General features: G+C 34.0%; 2 protein-coding genes across 18 annotated transcripts in view; one reads left to right on the forward strand and one right to left on the reverse strand.

The window, feature by feature from the left end:
* The window catches only part of LOC102631492 (uncharacterized), a 167,683-nt gene that overhangs the window by 135,746 nt on the left and 12,172 nt on the right, over window positions 1-19,765 (forward strand). For 3 of the 8 annotated variants that reach the window (XM_052439395.1, XM_052439402.1, XM_052439396.1), the window contains exons 1-4: window positions 17,558-17,690; window positions 17,780-17,855; window positions 17,973-18,017; window positions 18,399-18,504. The gene's annotated coding sequence lies outside the window, so the exon portion shown is untranslated. Of the gene's footprint in view, window positions 1-17,557; window positions 17,691-17,779; window positions 17,856-17,947; window positions 18,018-18,398; window positions 18,505-19,765 lie in introns of those variants that run through there. The other 5 variants (XM_052439397.1, XM_052439401.1, XM_052439400.1 and 2 more) reach the window with 3 other exon arrangements.
* LOC102611904 (probable leucine-rich repeat receptor-like protein kinase At1g35710) overlaps window positions 1-19,765 on the reverse strand; it is a 147,257-nt gene that overhangs the window by 120,556 nt on the left and 6,936 nt on the right. The gene's annotated exons all lie outside the window — the stretch shown is intronic.

Here is a 19,765-nt window from a genome sequence, read left to right on the forward strand (position 1 = left end):
GTTGACCGAGGAAGGTAAGAGGTTCGTGGAGGGAGAGGGGCGGTCAACACTGCATCGGTGCCGGTGGGTGGTGGCTGCTGGTGGAGAGACGAAAAGAGGTGTTGCGTTTGCGAGATTTCAGTGTGTGTTGCATTTGCGATTTAGGGTTCGGTTTGGGAGCAATTGGGCAAAGCAAAATGTATTTTTGCTTTTATATTTTCCTCTCTTTTTTTTACTTAATAAAAAACCGGGCACGGGTCCGGGTTCCGGGTTCTTAATGCTGTGACCGGACCCGTGCCCGGAAGTAGCCGGGCATTGAAAATCAATGCCCGGATCCGCTTTTTCCATGCATCCGGTCTGGGTAAAACCCGGACCGCATACGCCGGGTCCGGGCCGGATCCGGTCCGGGCGGGTTTTTCTGCCATCTCTAGCATAAAGATGAATTGTCCCTTCTTTGCTTTTTTCAATCGATCATAAACTCCACGTGCCCTAAGGTCAAATGATGCAGTAGGATTACGTTCTTCGCCTAGTGAAACCAGACCTGGACGAATGAATCCAAATGGTTTCACTCCTCTTTTCCCAGGGAGAATGGAAGCATACAACATCCTGATAAACAATAGACAAACAATGTTAAAGTCCATTAATTGGGACTCCCATATAAAGTACACATAAAACTAGAATGATTATGAATCACTTACGCAATATAGACTTCGATTACGTTTACTCCTATAGCATCCATTGACAGAACTGCACTACAGTCACGCCTTCCAATATGAGCTCTAATCCCTTCCAAATGGAAAACACCATCATCCAGTAGTTATGGAATCCATTCTTGGTCTGACATCTTAGCTTCACACATTGTGCCAAACAACTGCAGCAACGGAATCTTGTTTCGTTGTACTCCTCCTGCATGCCTTGTGTTCCTCCTTGTTGGCAAAGGCTTCACTGTAACTTTTTTGCCCTCGTCCTTGGTCTGTTTTACAGCATCTGTATGTCCTATCTCTATTATATCATTATGCTGTTCTGCTGATTCAAAGTTCAAATGTTTTTTTGTGCCTTGATGTTTAGGATTGCTATTTTTTTTCCCTGTAACAAATCATCAGGCATCTCCACTGGGATTTCAGTTGGGTTCAATCTTGGACTCTTTCTTGCAATGACAGAGAATTTTTTGGCAGGTGTATTCTTGTTTTTGTTTGCTATGTCTGTCTCTTTCTTAGGTGTCCCTTGCTTCTTTTTTTTCAAATGATCAGGCTGTTACAAACATAATTGTTCAGTATGATTGGCATAAATAGTTTCTAAATACTCTAAATTTCTCTTACAAAGTAGTTAACAGTATCAAATGACACCCCAGAAAGAACATATGTATAAATAGTAAACATACAGCAAACTAAATCCACAAATAACATGTAAGAACAGTAACTACAACAACTCTTATCCAGCAAAAGACTAAATCTAGAAATAATAAGAAAAATAGTAAACAAACTGACCTTTGTTGTTTCAGCAACTGCTTCAGCTTGAACAGACTCTATGCCATCATCTCCAACAACATTATTGTTTTCACCAGGCACGCGAGGGTAGCTGGAACTTGCTATATCTGAATGACGAGGTGTTTTTCTTAGTTCATTTCTCATTTCTTCCAACTGCCGATTAATTGATTCCCTCCATAGACGGTTCTCTCTTTGCCTGTCTCTATCAGCAGGCCTCTGGTAAGTTTGAAAATACAGAGACGGGGTCACAAACTTGCCCACTCCTTGCATATGACCACATTTTGGAGCTTTTCCTAAAGATTGTGCGAGAATATCATTTTTTCCGGATGACCGCATCTTTCCTTTCTTAGCTTCCATCTCCAATTTATCCTACCACACAAATGAATTAAGTAAGCCAATGTTATCAAAGTATAAGTAATCACAAATAGAATTACAGTAGTAAGCAAAAACTTTCTTACGATTTTTTTAATAACTGGTTCAACATCGGGGTGGTATCCTCCGTTTTTCATTTGCCGAGCTCTCTTCCAAAGAACACTCCTGTCCACTTCTTCTTCAGTAAGGCCTGTTTCTGAGCACTGTAAAAAAGTTAATAAAAAGTTAAAATGTTAGTAACAATCATTATTTGCATTAACCAAACAACAGTAAAATGTTAGCAACTAACTCACAGTACATACCACTTCCTGCATTAACCCAACGTAACCTTTTCTACTTAGGCGATGATTAAACTTGTTTTGTGCCCGCCTAAGTTTATTCACACCACTAACTTTCTGCTTAAAACAACCAAACAAACAATGGATAAACCCATAAGGAAAAATGTCATAAGCATTGATATATTATTAACACTTGAATTAGACACTCACTTGAAATTTTTCAGATAGTCTTTCCTTTACAAACTTAATCCAACTTTCCTTAGCAATCGTGCTGTACCGTGCTGGTGGCTTGAAAAGCCTTTTACGGTCATTAACAAATGGTAAAACATAGTTCCTCATTAGAGTGTACTTAAAGTTCCGAAATGCAGCTCCGATGGCTTGTAGTACTTGCTTCCTACTTCGAGGATGAACCACGAAGTACACCTTCAAGTTTCATTATGAAAATGTGAGATTTTTCCAGCCACAATAAAACTAGAGTAATCGTCTAAAGGAAATTATTTTATACCTTAACAGACTCCCATAGACGCTCCTTCGTATCATCTGGAACTCTACGCCAATCGTTGTAGAGGATTGGAATTGATGTACGAGCCAAAACACCAATATACGTAGCCAGCTCAATGGCTTCTTCACCAACTGGAACACCAAGGCTGTTGTATTTAACCACAAACCTTCCACTTCTTTTCCTCTTTTTATTTTGTTCTGACCCAACAGTGCCACCTCTGCTTCGCTTACTGCTGCTCTCAGGTTCATCCTCGTTCCCATCTCCAAACTCATCAAGATCAGGGACATGATCGGCCAGGGGCGTTTCAGGATCATATCCTTCACGGATAAGTGCCTCATGGTACTCTGATTCCTCACCAACAAATCCATCATTTTGTTCATCTAAAAACTCATCGAAATGGGCATCAGATTGCTCAGGTGAAGAACTCTCAGGGACATTTTTTCCCTTATCCATGATGAATATCACAACTGCAGAACAAAATCAAATGATGAGAATACACTACCATATAAAAACTGCCAAAAAATATAAAATAAAATAATAATAGATACCATAAATACTTCTTGTATTAACCTTAACATATATCATTTTGAGAAGGACTCAACAAACAGCTCATGCAAACAAACACAGAAACGATATTCAAGGTCCAATCCAAATTCCCTCTTTGTTGTCTCGTGCGTACATTTCAGAATCATCGTCAATAGAGTTTATGTTATCAGCACTTGGAAATTCAGTAGTCAACGAAGGGTATTCCACTGCATCTTCGCTTCTTTGTGTGGGTTTACCTCTTCTAGGCATTTGGCATACAACTGACCACTTCTTATCAAACTGATCAGGTACATAAAAAACTTGGTTGGCTTGAGAAACTAAAATAAATGGATCATATTTATGACCCATTCGTTGCAAGTCTACCAAAGTAAATCCGAGTCTATCCTTCATAACACCACCTCTGGTATGTACCCAGTCACACTTCATTATTGGAATTCTAAAGATAACATAATCTAGATCCCAAATCTCTCTAATCACTCCATAGTATGTGATGTTAGAAGTGACAGGATTTTTATCTTTTGAACTTGCGACTGAAATTGTTTGTGCAACCAATGACACTCCACTATTTTGAGTAACTCTATTTAAGTCTCGATCTCTTGTAACAAAGTGAAAACCATTTATGTCATATCCAGGATGTTGGAAAACATAAGGACGAGGCCCTTGGGATAACCAACGGATTGTTTGAGTAACAACGTCACTGTTCTCTATCAACATATTTACCTATTATTAATCAATAGGAATATAATGTTAAACAAGCACAAACCGAAACAGAAAGGAAAAAAGGAATTAATTAAACTAATGTTATCAAAACCTTATCTGTTAGCTAATCTGCAAATGTTCGGTTGTGTTCATCTTGCAACCACTTCTCATTTTTTCGTGGATGGCAAAGTTGTAACCAATCCTCATGCTCTCTAAAAATCAGTTAAAAGGACAAAATTTTCAGGTTCCTAAACTACCAAAACCTGACAAATATAAAGCTAAAATAACACAAGTTAGATAACATCACGTTATATAAGGCTGAACTTCCTCAATGTTATGCAAAACATACAAGTGTGCTTGATCTAATGAAGTTCGATCAACTTCCACCATTTGTCCACCACTCATGGGCTTGTCAATTTCTAAATTCTGCACATGTCCAGGTGGAACCCCAATTGTGGGCATGTTTTCCAAGTATTCTGCACAAAATTCTAATGCTTCCTCGGCAATATAACTCTCCGCTATGCAACCCTCAGGACAGTTACGGTTTCGAACATAGCCTTTTAGAGTTTTCATGTATCGCTCAAAAGGATACATCCACCGAAAATATACGGGACCACATTGTCTAACTTCACTCACTAAGTGAATAGTAAGATGAACCATTATGTCAAAAAAAGAAGGGGGAAAACATTTTTCAAGCAAGCACAAAGTCTCTACGATGTTTTTCTCCAATTCATCTAGCATTGTCACGTCAATCACAGTCCCACACAACGAATTAAAGAAGAAACAAAACCTAATGATAGCTTCTTTGACATGTTTGGGCAGCACACACCTTACGGCAATTGACAAAAGTTGTTGCATAAGAACATGACAGTCATGAGACTTAAGACCCTGGAGTTTAAAGTCCTTTTTTGAAACAAGATTCCTAATATTTGAAGAGTATCCAGTAGGAACCTTGATACTTTTCAAAGCTGCACAGAATCTTGCTTTTTCCTCCTTAGTTAAGGTGTGGCAAGCAGGAGGAAGCCATGTACGATTGTTGTTTCCTTTAACTTGTGGTGCTAAGGTGGGCCTAATTTTCATTTCCAAGAGATCCATCCTCGACTTCAGTCCATCTTTGGACTTTCCAGGAATATGTAGCAGTGTACCGTAGATGTTCTCACACACATTCTTTTCAATGTGCATAACATCTAATTGATGCCGCACAAGCAAGTGCTTCCAATACTCTAAATTATAAAATATAGATTTCTTCTTCCACCACGCGAGATCATTATTGTTCGCACTTTTACGCTTTTTATGTTGCTTTTCCCCCATCTATTATCAATAGAGTCGACCAACTGGAAAATTTCCTCCCCGTTTAACAATTTTGGAGGGGTTTCATCACACACACTATTGTCAAAGGCTTTTGCTTGGAACCGAAATTTATGACCATGAGGAAGCCAAAGCCGATGCCCAATGTATACATTTTTTCCACTGTGTTTAAGTCTACATTTTGGTGTTTCTACACCACAATATGGGCAGGCATAATATCCTTTAACAGTACATCCTGCTAAATTTCCGTATGCCGGGAAGTCATTTATTGTCCATAGTAATACAGCCCGCAAATTAAAGTACTCATTTTTGTAGGCATCATATGCCTCCACCCCAACATCCCATAAAGTTTGCAAATCCTCAATAAGAGGTTGCAAATACACATCAATATCTAAACCCGGTTGTTGAGGACCATAAATCAAGAGGGACAACATCATGAATTTTCGTTTCATGCACAACCATGGTGGAAGATTATAAGTAATAAGAATTATTGGCCAGCAGCTATATGTACTACTAAGAGAGCTATGTGGATTGATTCCATCAGCTGATAGAGCTAGGCGAAGGTTTCTAGGATCGGATGCAAAGATTGGCCATTTCTCATCTACTAACTTCCAAGATGGTGAGTCAGCCGGATGTCGGAGTTTACCATCAACCATCCTCTCATTTGCATGCCAAGTCAAGTCCCTAGCAGTTTCGGATGACTGAAACACGCGCTTAAACCTAGGTATAGGAGGAAAATACCATAAAGTTTTTGCAGGAACCCCTTTCCTATATTGGTCTACAGTACCATCCTTTTTCTTCCATCTACATAACCCACAAGTAGGACATTCCAAAAGACCTTCATACTCTTTTCTGTAGAGTATGCAATCGTTTGGGCAAGCATGAATTTTAACATATTCTAAGCCCAAAGCTGACATTGTCTTTTTGGCCTCATACATAGAGGTTGGAATTTCATTATTTTTAGGGAAAGCATCTGCTAAAACACTCAACAATGCAGAAACGCCACTGTCAGACCACCCAAATCTACCCTTCACATTGAACAATTTCACTAAAAAGGATAACTTAGTAAATTTTGTGCATCCTAGGTACAAGGGTTTCTCAGCCTGTTCTAGCAACTCTTTGAATGCCTTAGGGTCCCCACAACAACCCTTATAAGCATCATTAACCATTTCTAACTCATTACCATTGTCAAACTCTATATTTTGTTGCTGAAAATGGTTTTCTCTTTGAGGAGAAGAACTCTTACGAATCTCTTCCCCGTGCCAAAACCAATTGTCGTATTTCACATCAAAACCATGCATATATAAATGATCTTTTACAGTTGTAGGTGTTTCAAATGATAAATTCCCACAATCAACGCATGGACACCTAATGACGCTACTCCCTGCAGCATTTTTTATAGCAAAATTTATAAATTTCTGGACACCCTCTTCATATTCTGTCGACAGTCGATTACATTGAATCCAAGATTTATCCATTTCGGGCTTAATAATTAATGTTCCTGACATATACATAAAACAAAGAAAGAATGTACATACTTAGAATATTTGTCTAATGTTATAACACCATGTGAACTAAACAAATTTTAAAATTACAAATATAGCAAACAAGAAAGCTGATAAACTGAATTTCATACTTTTCAAAAGTTCACTCTCCTACTATACTATAAATATAATAAATAAGACAGACCCCACAACAAACACATTACATAGTATCATAATTATAAATTTAAAGATATGTAAATTTTAAGCAAGTGTATAACAACTTCAATCTACGTCAAATAATAGAGGATAAGAAATGGAACTTACCAAATTAAACACAACAATCTGCTGTTATATCCAATTCCAGGTACAAATCCAGCAACAATATTGATTACTGAAATATATTTTGAATGATCAGTTGATAAAATTCCAAAACTTGGATTCAAGAGGGCTAAAAAGGTACCAATAAATTACATTAATCATATGAGTAAGCCTAAGAAGAAATAATAAACTACAACTTCAAATAATATACATCAGTAGAACAAAAATGAAAGCAAACACAAAGAAAAGCTTCAAGTACCTTAATACAATGCCTTCAACAAATCAAGAACATCGAACTGTCACGTTTATGCAGCAATCACAACTATTTATATTTGACACGCAAATGTTACGACTCAAGACAACAACAGTAACAATAATACCACCAGATGCAAAATAGCTACAACACCACATGCATAGGTAGATGACAATGAGATGTGAGAATCCCTCAATTTTACATAACAGAATCAGTTACTAAAAGTCCCTCCTCAGGCTTTGTTATAGACATTTCAGGCCAATATCACCATCTTCATACACAAACACTCATTTAACTTAACGAAGCTTCAATATCAGAAATAGCTAGAAAAAAAATTCACACACAAACACATGAATATAATTCAGAATTACCTAGAATAAAAAAAAATTAACAGCATTATGCAATGCACGATTACAACTCAAAACAGAACTCAAAATTAACAACATTATATCTTCCTGGGAAATTATTTAGTAAATTGATTACCGAAATATATGCAATATATGCAATACATGCAAATACATTTCAATTTTTTACAAATTATTTACTACTTTACATAAAAGTTCAATAAATAGTCAAAATTAAATACATGCAAATGCAGCAATGACTCACCAGTGGGCGTGAAGCTTCAATTCACCGTCAAGCCTAGGGTTTCAACTTCGGCAACAACGATTTGGGTCTTCTTTCACGGTAAGCAATTGGGTTTCTTTCAGTCAATAAAAGTACCCTGGATGTTGTTCTCATTCCAATTTGGGTTTCGATTAGCACTGACTTCGTCCCAGCAAAGAGAGATGATTTAGTGAAACAACCAGAATGATTTTGAAACTATGGGTGTTTGGGTGTCGTTAGTTTGCTATGGCTGGCTTTTGAGGGTTTGCTCCAAGTGTGCTAATCGATTTTGAGATTCCACAATAACGCTTGCAAATTTTCTGAACACTTAGAAAAAAATTTCCCTCTTTTCTCACAAAAATGTTTCCCCCCTTAACAAAACGCAACGTTTTATTAATTGTTTTTTGTTATTTACGTCTGTTATCCTCAAACTTGCGAAACATACAACTGAGACGACATCGTTTCACTTCTATTTTAGTAATATAATATTTTTAAAAATTAAGTCAAACCCGCGCAATTAAAGTCAACATAAAAAATCAGTCTTTCATTCTTGATTGTCAAATAATTTATCACTAGTCTATCATAATTTCTTGATATATGATATTTATATCACCAATATATCATAATTTCTTGATAAACGATATTTCTATCACAAATATGTCATAAGTGTATGACAGAAAATAAATCTATCACGATTCTATTGTTGTAGGCCTCCAGACCAAAAACTGTCACACAGAGGACTGTCATAGTAGATACTTTTTCTTGTAGTGTAAGTAAAGGAAAAAAGTTCAAAGAAAAGAATTGTTGTGAATTATGGCTCAAATAGGAAAATAAACAAGACTAACTAACATTTTTTTTTTTTAACCCTAAACATCATAAATGAAAGAAGATGAAATTTTCATTACCGCTCAATTTTTCTGCACGCAACCAAATAAGAAAAACAAAAAAGTGTTATAAAAATAATGCGCTAGTAGCTATTTGAGGCATTATTTTGAATGAGACCTATTTGGCATAAGCGAAAAGTCAGAAAATGTTTCGCATATTCCTCTATGAGTACTTCGGAATGGTTATCTATATGAGTCATTGCTTCGTTCGCGTCGCATAATTGCCATCCAAAGAAAAAATATTTTTGTCATTAATTTTAGGTTTTTTTTAAACTTTAATTTAACTTTAATAATGCCATATTATTTAATATTATAATTGCCGTTCGAACCTTGCAAAACATGAAGACTAATATATATATTAATATATGCCATATTATTTAATATTTAATTTTTAAGGCAACTTTTTTAGTTGAGGGCAGGGAACCCCTACGTTACGTAATTCCGTAACAAGCTCATCTAATCACCTTGACTATAAGACTTCTCCTAGTCAGCAATTATTTGGAAATAACGTCTTGACATATGCTGTGGAAATTAAAGAATGAAGTAGACTTACCAAGTCAAGGTGTTTTTCTAGTCTACATATTTTAATTTATACGTTTAGAAAATTAGAAATATTCAATGTCTAATCTGATTTTACACAAAGACTAATGGCCCAAGATTGTGATTGAAATGCTATAAGCAGTTTATTCATAAGTTTAGATAAAAATGAGGTTTGATGGAGAAGAATAGGAAGAGGTTCGCCTGAAGCAATATACTCGTAAGCTTGTCTACTAATAAACGGAGCATATAAGCATAAACACCTAACTTTTGAGGTATGTGTGTGTGTATATATATATGGATCTTAAAGATTGGGAAACGTTCAGAAAAACTTTAAAACCACGAGGTGTTAAAGATTTAAAAGTTAAAGCGCTTAAACTGCACGGTTTATGCGTTTTCCTAGATGTCCTGTATTTTAAAATTTCGAATTAGAACATTTCTATATGTGTGTGTGTGTGTGTGTGGAGGGCAAATCTTTGACTCTCTCCGGCTTCAAGGACCTATACGGTAACTCTTAAATCAAAGGGAGAAAATGGTTAATCCAATCTGATTGTATATGAATTGATATTGACCATACGATTATTCCATATGATTAAGTAATAATGCACACATGTTCTACACATTCAGACAAGTCAGAGTAAGAATTATGAAAATGACAACCAAATCCAAACTAGCTAGGTGAACTATTGTTATTTATCTTTGGTCCATCATTATTAGAAAGATGAGGAGAAGAAGAAAAAGAAAAAACTAATTTTGTAGTCACAAATTAATCTTATGCTCTGATTTTGAAGCAAATCTGCAAAATATTTGAGGATCCAATCATGAACCACGTCCACTTCAATCTTTCGCTGCACTACTACCCATTTTGGGTCGTCTTCTGTTTCTGGCTGTATGTCTAAGCAATAGGAACCTGCTCCAATTTACAGACTATTAATTATGTTATCGAATAATTTAGTTAATAATTGAACACTAATTTTTTATTTTATTGAAAAATTTACATACCGTTTCTTGTTGTCACTACTATTATACTATTTGATATATCTTCCAAAACCCCACAAACCCCCCCCCCCCCCCAAAAAAAAAAGAAGAAAAAAAAAGATATATAATTAAACAGGTAACTTTGATAGAAAAGAATGTACAAAATTTTTAAGCTTAATTACCCCTCGCTGCCATAGGGATAACGAAGGCCATTTGAGAAAATAATGTTGCTACCAAATCTCTTTAAAACCACTCTTATATCCTGCAAATTAAAAAGAAATAGAAATCAAACAAAATTGAGGTAAGCTTTATAATTAAAAAAAAAAGAGAAAAATTAAATTATTAAAAGAATTTGTTTAGGGATTCATCAATACTTACATGACTGTCGTAATAAGTTGTAATCTAATATTGTCTCGGAACCACTCCATAAGACTTAATGCATTAATCCATATATTCTGTCAGATTAAATGGGTTGCTTGAAACATTGTGTCTTTTTTTGCCAATTCCAATTGATGAGACCATTTCACTGCATGTCTGGATGAGAACTCCACCCCCTCTAAAAAATAATAATAATAATTAAATAAATAAATAAGATAAAGAAGAAAACTATTTTTAATCATTCATAAATATGTAGTCTCATAAATAAAATTTAGAGATGTACATAAAATAGGTATTGTTAGACGAAAGACTCATTTGTTGCGACATGTTGTTTATTTGACAATCTCAATAGAACTATCCAATTGGCTTATTGGCTTATATTTGTGTGGTGTAGATCTATTTTATCAACATTGCAGAAACATGAGATAATATGGAAAATATTAGAAAAAATTAGTAGCATTATTAAGATATTAAATATCACCCAAAATAATAAAATGAAAAAAAAAAGCTCAAAGAATTGTTGTTGTAAATTATGACTCCAATAGGAAAATAAACAAGACTAATCATATCTTTGTGTAAATTTAATTTTTATAAAAAAACGTGTAGGTGTAATATTATGAATAAACTGATAGAGAAAAGAATGTGCAGACTCCTGTGATTTGACAAAATAATCAAAATATTCTCTTTATTTTTTAAAATAGTTACAAAGCTCCTTTTGTAACATACAAATTACGGAAATTCATGGGCTACCTAACATCCATTTTATTTTATTTTATTTTAACACCTAAACATCATAGACGAAAGAAGATAAAAAATTTCATTGCACTCAATTTTTTTGCATGCAATCAATAGGGAAAAGAAGCAGAAAGTGTTGGAAATATAGCACAAGTGGCTCTTTGAGGCGTGATTTTGAGTGAGACCTATCTAATGTAAGTGAAAGGTTAAAATTGTTTCAATTATTCCTCAGTGAAAATTGGGATTACGGTTGAAATACTATAAGTAGCTTATTTTATAAGTTTTGATAAAAATAATTTGGTAAATTTGTTAAAAGTTAATTTATATTTTTTCTATTTCGACAATAGCTTTTAAAACAAGTATGGGATTTTTTTCTATAAGCAACTTATTAAATAAATGCTATATTTTTTAAAGTTTCTATTATAACTTTAATATTTTAAGAAAAGAATAATTATATCTATTTTTTTAAATCTTAATATATAAATAAAGACAATTTAAACTTATATCTATTTTAGTGATTAGATAATAAAATAATTCTTTCATACTCAAATTTACCAAACACCGAGCAAGCTACTTTTATAATCATCAATTTATTTTATTCGCACACATAAGTAGTTTATTTCATCAGCCATTAGAATTTCAAACCGATCCCAAGTCATGTTTGGAATTGCATTGGATTGTCAACTAATTAAACAGAAGTAGCTATTATATGGGAGAATAAGAACAGGTTCACCTGGAGCAATACACCCATAAGCTTGGCTACTAATAAACGGAGCATATAAGGATAAACACCTAAGTTTTGAGAGATACATGTATATGGAGGGCAAATTCTTCGTCTCTCCCCGGCTTCAAGGAAATGGTTAAATCAATATGATTGTATATGAATTGATATTCACCATATGATTATTACATAAAGATTGAACCCTTTTTATGTGTTTTACAATAAGTAAGCACACTTGTTCTACACATTCAGACAACCCAGATTAAGAATTATGAAAATGACCAAATCTAAAACAAGCTAGGCGCACTATTATTTATCTTTGCTCCATAAATATTAGAAAGATAGAGGAGAGGAAAAAAAAGAAAAGACTAATTTTGTAGTCACAATATAATCTTGTGTTCTGATTTTGAAGCAAATCAGCAGAGTATTTGAGGATCCAATCATGAACCGTGTCCGCTTCAATATTTCGCTACATTACTAACCACTCGGGATCATCTTCTGTTGCTGGCTGTATGTCTAAGCAATAGGAACCTGCTCCAATTTACACACTATTAATTATGTTATCCAATAATTTAGTTAATAATTGAACATTAATTTTTTATTTTATAGAAAAATTTACATAACGTTTCTTGTTGTCACTGCTATTATATTGTCTGATATATCTTTTAGAACCCTATAATCTCAAAAAAGAAAAGAAAAAGATATATAATTAAATTGGTAACTTCGATAGAAAAGAATGTACAAAATTCTTAAACTTAATTACCCAGCGCTACTATAGGGATTACGAAGGCCATTAGAGAAAATAATGTTGCTACCAAATCTATTTAAAACCATTCTTATGTCCTGCAAATATAAAATAAATAGAAATAAAAAAAATTGAGGTAAACTTTATAATTAAAAAAGAAAATGAGAAAAATTAAATTATTAAAAGAATCAATTTGGGGATTAATCGACACTTACATGACCACTACAATAAGTTGTAATCCAATGTGGTCTTGGAACCACTCCATAAGACTTGTTGCATGAATCCATAGATTCTGTTGGATTAAATGGGTTTGCTTGAAACGTTGTGTCATTTTTGCCAATTTTAATTGGTGAGACCATTTCACTACATGTCTACATGAGAAACCCCCAATAATGATGGCGATGATGATGATAAAAAAAAACAAAAGAGATAAAGAAGAAAACTATTTTTAATCATTCATAAATATGTAGTCTCATAAATAAAATTAAGAGATGTACATAAAATAGGTATTTTTAGGCGAGAGACTCATTCGTTGCGGCATGTTTTTTATTTGACGGTCTCAATAGTACTACCCAATGAAATCATGTCACCTGTAATTGCATACCTGCCAGCCCCAGCTGGAGTCCAATGTTTCATCGGAGAAGAATTCATCAATACATCATAGCAAGAACTTTCCCCTCTTAAAGCAACAATTCCTGAGAATATCCGGCCTAGGGTATCTGTGCCTTCCGAAGCTCCATCAATACCATTACAGGCTTTGTTCACTGGATATTCCTGAGGATCATCATACTGAGCTGCACTCGTATACATAGACTCTAAATAATCCTTTAATTCTGAAACGTCCTTCAGAGGCCTGTTACCAAATAATTAAAGACTCAAGATGAAATTTAGCGCCTCCAAGGTTAGTAACATCATAAAAGATCTTTCATCATACCTGTCTAATAAATTTTGTTATATTTAGTTAAATTACAATAAACTTTATGAGTATGAAGCTATTGGTATCTCAAATGCAAACATCCAAATTTGGCCTTACTTGGTAATCAGAGTTGTACATTGTTTTGTACTTCTGAACCTAAGCACCAATATACTTTAATATCTGGTAATGCATAGGTCGTATATGAGGCCAAATCCAGATTTTACTATGTACGTATATTACACATTAACTGAAATGTATATATACCTCGAGGATGACAGATAATTTATTGGATATATATAGGTAGTTATGTAATGATACTACAATAACATTGCATTGTAATTAAAGGAAAATCAGATGGATATATATCGGCAGTTATAAAAGTAACATGATTCAATTACTTGCAGGTTTTGAATTTTTTAGAGAGAAAAGTAAGTCCATTTTTTTTCAGCAGCGGCTTTATCGATTTCAACCAGGACTGTTTGATGGTCTTGTAGCAACTCTCACTAGCTTCCTGCATCACTAATATTCAAAATTCAATAGTTAAATTTTTAACAAGAAAATATAATCATACATATATCGAATTTTAATTAATTAATATTATTTTCTAACCCTAAAATCCTTGCTGACAAGATCATAAAATGCGTTCGATGGTGTGATATTATCAAAGTAGAGAATTGGGGCTGAAGAGGCCACTGCTCCCAAAGCAATGTCAGGATACTTTAAGCGAAACCATGCAACAAGCACTGACGATAACAATAACAGATCCACACATGAGAAACTCTCAAACGAGTCTTTGTCAGTAGGAATACAAAATAAAATTGTATCATAATAATTGTGGCGTTATCCAGATTTTAGTCAAATATTGACAATGAGATGACAGATGACATGATATCAATCAAAAGATGCAAGTAAGTTAATAATATTATAACTTACTTCCTCCGTAAGATGCTCCAACAACGATAGTGGGAGACATTTCGGCCGATAAATTTTTCTTGATGTGTAAGAGAATCTCTGCATAATCAGCCAATGCTTGAGCAGAGTTGAAATATCCACGAAGAGTTGCATTCTTTAGGGCATCTTTACTTGGTACAAAAGGTACTGATTTTCCATAGAATCGATGCTGCACAAAATATCGAATTAAAAAAAAATCCATCACAATTTTTCAGTTCATATTGTAGAATAGTCTTATTGATATTTGTCTTCAGTATTATTATTTCATATACAAACTCTATTTCAATTATTATCAAGCTAGGCTGATAACAAATTCTGTCCTTACCTCTATGTAAACTTCTAAAGCTTTAAATCGATGAGCATTATCAGTAAGCCATCCAATGCCACCATGGTCATCATCAAGACTACTCTCTTCACCAAGATATGCCAATATCGGCGCTGCCATGGCTCCGCCACCGCCCCAATGCTTGAAGTTCAACACATATCTATGAGGAAAAGTTAAATAACTTTGTGGATTATAGTTAGAGTGATCAAGTATTTGATCATAATAATAAGTTTCGAGATCACCCTCTGGTTCTGAAGTTAATATTTTTTTACTAGGGTTTAGAAAAATAGTCCATCCACGCACAGCACCAAGCTTTGGGATGTTCTTTAATGGTGAAGTGGAAGCAAAAGCAAAATTTGTGAGGAGAAGAAGAAAAAAGGCATGGAAGCCACCGACCTTCCATGGTGTTGAATTAGCTGATGAAACTGAATCAAATGCAACACACGTTGGAGTGCTAGCTGGAATCAAGCGAGCTGTAAATCTAGTAGCTAGTCTAGGAATGAAAGTGAAAGGTACACGTGAGAAGTTGGGAAGTTCCAGATGGCAAAACTGTTATGAAGAGATTCCCATGCAGTTGGATTATGCAGAAATTAGTTAACAAATCAGTACTTATTAATTGTATTGAATTTAGTTAGATTAGAGTTAGTTACTCTTTAGTTACATTGCTTAGCTGTAATTAGAGTACTCAGCAAGTATTAGATTCCACTATAAATACTAAGCTGAGCTCATTTCTGTAATTTGATTTGCATTAATAACTGAAAGACAATTTCTCTTTTTCTTCTTCATTCGATCTTCAAATTCCAACTGCAAAGTTGTAAATCCTTAATTAGCAGGATGATTATGTAAATACAGAAGAAATAGAATTAAGATTCGGTTATAAATTCAGCTTCAGAATCGACGTGTTTGTTAATCTATTCTGGATTTGTTGTTATCCTATCATATAATTATTGGTGGTTTTAGTTTTATATTAGTAATGATCTTTAGTTTTCATAAAATTATAGTTTTTCTAATATATATTGTTATCAGTTTCGTAACTAAATACGTTGCGATGAAAATTTGTTATTCCTAATTGTTATTAATTCTTTCCTTAGTAATTAACTAACTTGATTTACGTAGTTCTAATGGTTGGACACATATTTCTAATTTAATTAACTTGCAATTAATTATTTACTAGTGATTAACTTGATTTAGTATGTGGTAAATATATAATTTTTAAATAATAATTTTGATAAAATCAGTAAAGAAATAATAAATTTTCTATCATGTAAGTGTAAAATTAAAGATAAAATATTTTTTTTTCTAGTTACAATAGCTAATATTTATTTGATACTTTAACTTTTAAACTAAGCTACCCAAACATGGTTGTAATTTTCTATAATGATGCTACCAAAGATGTCAGGATTCCAATCATTGTTTACGATGCTACAATATATGTTAATCATGCTAATGGTATAAGCCTTTGGATTGGAAGCAATGTAAATCCAACCGCTGGGTAACGTAGCTAGCCTAGTTATACTTTATTAAGGGAACAATAAAATTAACAATAGTCTCACACTAAAGGGTGGCAATTTATTTCCCGAATTTGTGAATTAGACACTAACACATCATAACGAGATGATTAATTATCGTTTCAAATTACTGTGTCCTCTTCACTAATCAATTCGTGTTTGCATTTTGACTTCCCCACAGGGGATTCTTTATTTATTTTTTTTTAAAAAATAAGTGCAAAATTTATCCCACCGAGTATAATCAAGGGGTGCACGTCAAGACTTGGATGGTGCAAATAATTCCACCAACGGACTTGAAGATCCCAAGTTGGTCAATGGTTAGAATGCTGAAAACAAGCAACAGCTGCGACATAGTTTCAGGGTCATATCATCTATAAGCCAAACGTGTGTCCGCTCAATTAGACACCATAACCTCTAAAGACAAAACAAATGCATGCAACCTACCATAAAAAGATGAATGAACACTAAAGACTGAGAGCAACACAACCCAGAATGCAATCATTAACCTCACGAAAACTGGACCCTGAGATTCACTGTAACAACGTCATTAGTATTTTTCTTTATCCAAGGCTCCCAGTAGCCCTCCTCCCCCCCCCCCCCCCCCCCCCCCCCCCCTCAAAAAAAAAGAAAAAAAAAAGAAAAAAACTATATGGATCTTACAAGAACGACGAAGTCATTATGCAAACTATAAGAAAATGTAAACTGATAGGCAATAATTGAAGAACACGACCTAGGCAATAATTGAAATAAGATGCGAAATTATTTATAACACAATTAACTATTCAACAATCATATGTGTTGATTTCTTTTCAATCTGACTTGGACACTGTGTTATATTTTATTATCTTTTAATAAATATCTATATATATATATATAATCAAAAAATTATATAAAATTCACCATGAAAATAAGGAAAACGAAAAAAAAAAAAATCAAACGGGCCCCCTGATGGATCACCAACGAACGAAAAAGAGCAACTGAACCAACGAAATGCAATGGCATTTTGGGGAATCTGTCAAAAGCTGATAACCTTTTTGTCGATTCCCAGCCAACCTCTATAAATTGCCCGCAATTGGAAATGCAACACTTATTACACACGCACACACTTGTCTGCTTGACGATTTGCTCTGATATTTTCCTTTCTTCTTCAATCAATGAACTGTCTACAGAATCTTCCAAGGTCCTCTTTTTCTTCTTCTTTTTTTAATTTTTATTTTAAATCTCCTTTAATTCGTTTTCATTTTTTAATTTTTTTGGTTAATATTTCAGATCCTCCGCTTTGCCTTTGCAAAGCTTCAGATTCAATCAACGGAAGCCTACTGCTTCTTCTTCTTTCAATTCTCTGGTAAAACGCAATATTTTTTTGTCGTTTTTTCGTCGTTTTTTCTTCCTGTTAATACTTAATGCTTGGGCGTTTTGTGTGTAATGGAAATGGAGTCTCGTGTCTGATTTATTATCGCAGGGAACGATGAATTATGCTGATCTAAATCGACGTATCACCGTTAAGGTAACTATATAATTTTTTAATATCAAATTCATTTCTTTCTTTTTTTTTGTTTTTTAAAAGAGTAATATTAGCTTCAACTGTGATGCTGTTCAGTAGCAGTGCTGACCTTTTTATTCATAAATATCTTCGGATATTTCATAATATGGAATATTCTTCTTTATTCTGTTCTATTTATTTACTGGTTTTAATGTACATATTGTCGAGGAGCTAAATACGCGAGTATAAAAATTAACCTCAACTGATAATTTGTAGTCTGATTATGCCATTAGTTTTATGGAGTCCATGTTGATTCAGTTTGTTGTTTGATTTTTATGTGGAACTGTTACTTGATTATACATGAACATTCACTTGTGCAAATTTGCTGATGAAATTTATTTACAGGCAATTACTGGTTCCACCTCTAGTAAGGAGACATCTGATAGCTCTGAAGTTAAGGAGGAAAAATCCGAGATCTATAGTACTAATATGACAGAGGCTATGGGTGCTGGTAATTTAACTCACACTATGCTCTAATTTTGATAGTAAGGCAGTTGTGGAGACCCTTAAGTGGTAAGGGATGCTTTCCATGTTAAAGGCATGCCTATTATTGTGGATTTGCAAAATTTATCTGAAACTTGATTAAATGATGTTTGTATATTGTATTATATGATTGAAGCATGAACTAAACGTTTTAATGTTTCATTCTAGAACTTCCCTGTGGACCTTTGCTCGTTTTTGTTTTGATACTTATGAAACTTGGTAAGTCTTGTTTTGATTTGTTAGAGATTTTCTGTTGATGGAAAATTTCAGAAGAAAGCAGTGACAATGCAGTGCTTACTAATTGAGGGTAGCTCAAAATGATAATTTTAGATTTTGGATCTATGATAATTGAAAAATAAATAGAGATAAGTGAGTTTGTTTCATGTTAGTTTCTTTATCCGCTCCAATTGAAATACTCTGTGATAAGATTGTTTCTCTTAAACCCTTATTCATCAAAGTTTCCCTTTACATGTCCATTTGAATGGCTTTATCCCACACCAACCTTGATTTTTATGTTTAGGAGGTTGTTGCTTAGAGATTCACATGTCCATTCTTAGTGCTATAAGACTTTGTCTTGATGCACAGGTGACAAGTTTGTCGGGGAGTACATTTGGACTAACAATCTTGATTTAATTCCAAACATGTTAGCATTGGGTTATTTATGTCAGTCAAAGTTCACAAATTCAGTTTGCTTAGTCAACTCAAGTAGACAACAGAGTTGTGTAACTCATTGACCATGCGTGCAAATGCCAATGTATGTGGCTTTAAAAATTTGAGCAATGAGGACATGTGGTCCTCCACAGCCTGGAATTAATGTGTGTCTGAAACCTTTTTTGAACGAAAACACAGAGAAAATGTGAGCTTGTCACAAGCTAAGTTTCCAAGAGAGGTTACATATGTTTACCATGAAGTGTCACATGAACTTGTACAGATTGATTTGTGATGTTTCTTTTCCCGGTAATCTCTTATGTTAAATCTTATTGATTGTGTTTGTGTATGTGCGTTGGGCTGGAAGCTCCATTAAAATGGTTTTTCCTCAAATTATGAATTATAATGCTCATAAGATATCATCTCTCCTTGTCCAACTTATTAAGAAAGTATTTCATAATCCTATTCAAACATATTCCTTTTTTTTTTCTTTTTTGGGATGGAGATATTTTCCTAGTTCAATGCTGGAAATGTTGTTAATAAACAAGGATTCTGGTTGTATTAACTATTTGACTATACTT

This window comes from Citrus sinensis, chromosome 4, assembly GCF_022201045.2.
Source record: "Citrus sinensis cultivar Valencia sweet orange chromosome 4, DVS_A1.0, whole genome shotgun sequence".
Taxonomy (NCBI): domain Eukaryota; kingdom Viridiplantae; phylum Streptophyta; class Magnoliopsida; order Sapindales; family Rutaceae; genus Citrus; species Citrus sinensis.